Consider the following 1,825-nt stretch of genomic DNA (forward strand, 5'->3'; position numbering starts at 1 on the left):
GGCAGACGCTTAACCACTGTGCCACCCAGGCGCCCCTACATTCCAATATATTTAAAGAGATGCTGGTCATAACCCTGAACATCCAGGACAGTCTTGTTACAGTTTCAGCAACTTCTTCCTATTTAGTGCTTTTCTAGCATCACTCCCTGTAAGGCTCCATCAGGTAAAACAGCCAAGTATAAATGGACTTCTTGCAATGCTTTCTCATAGTAATATGAGATTGCCATTCTTCAAATCTTTCAGTTGTGGAAGGAGTGGGAACTTGGGCATGTGCCTGACACATGGTTCTTTTAGTTCTGGATACATTTGAGACACCATGTAAATATTTATTGATTTTTATTGCTTGGACTGTATTGACATAATGCAATATTAAATAGACTCTTAGTCCTGGATGGAAAAAAAAAAAAGAGTCATGTGCTCTACTGACTGAGCCAGGCAGGTTCCCCTAAATCTGTTCGTTAAATGCATTCTTTCACATTTCCTTTTTCTTTCTTTTTAAAATTGACATATAATTGATGTATAAAATTATATTAGTTTCAGGTGTACAATGTAATAATCTGTGCAGATCCTCACAGTAAGTCGAGTTAACATCCATCACCAAAAAACCCACAAAAAAAAAAACCCAAACATCCATCACCACACATAAACGATTTCTCTCTTGTGATGAAGACTTCTAAGATATCCTCTCTTAGCAACTTTCAAATATGCAATACAGTGTTACTAACCACGGGTTTCTGAATTACACATGATAGGGCACGAGGGTGTTCTCTACCTTGAGCACGATGTTTAGATCGTGGGAAGATTCTCTCCTGAGAAACTATCCAACACCTTCCTTGTTGATGTTGCAATGGTGCGTAAGCCCACGGTCCAGCCACTGTATTCGACATTTAATGAACAGGGCTTATGGTGTTCGCGAAGCACACTGGAAAAAAAAAAGAACCCAGCTCCTTCCTGTGAATGTCCGTGAATCCAAGCGGTATCCAGATTCTTCCAGGTGTAAACACAAAGAAACATCAGTGGGTAATTCTGGAAACCTTCCTAACTGTGCTTTCATGTGATCAGATAGCTGAGTACATTTCTCCTGCGGCCACCAGCATTTTGATACACGGCACACACACTTACACGTCAGAACTTGAAGATCTTGGTGTTTGATACTGTTCTAGATTCTTCTTCAGTGAAGTCTGTCCCTTCTCTCTTTCCTACCCTATTCTGCCAATCCTATAAGTCAACTAAGGGAAATTCTGCCAGACTAATCAGTTTCTGTCATTTTCACAACAGATTCACGGGTATTTTACAAATATAGGTAAGAGCTCACAGTTAGGGAAAGTAGGATGAGAAAGGACAAACAGTTACTAAAAATATGATGCCATAAAATGGAACTTCTCTTGGTCTTCAGAAGTTCCAAACAACGTAAGATTCACCAGTATGAACACCAGGGCTCAAGGACAGTCTAGACAAGAACTCATCTCTTTATTTTCCCCAAGTATCATTAATGAATTCCTAAGCCCCCAATTTGAAAAGAAACTTGAGTTCTCACTGCCTCCACTCCTGCAAGCATGTGTCACTAATCTGTCTCCAGGCCAGCGCCCACCACTGTGTCAGGGCTTACGACAGGCAGCACGGGGTTCCACAAGTGTCTCGAATTCCGCACATCCGAAACCAAACTCATTCCCATCTTCTGTTCTCTCCCCCAGAAAGATTGACGTATAGTCCCTTTCTGCTTCTCCTGTTTGCTAAATGACCTTGTAGTTTCGTTTCTCCAGATTCCATTCTGTCTCCCTAACTGCATGTCTGTTTACCTTCTAGCTCGTTCTCACACTTCTCC

Source organism: Ailuropoda melanoleuca, chromosome 5 (assembly GCF_002007445.2).
Source record: "Ailuropoda melanoleuca isolate Jingjing chromosome 5, ASM200744v2, whole genome shotgun sequence".
Classification (NCBI taxonomy): Eukaryota; Metazoa; Chordata; class Mammalia; order Carnivora; family Ursidae; genus Ailuropoda; species Ailuropoda melanoleuca.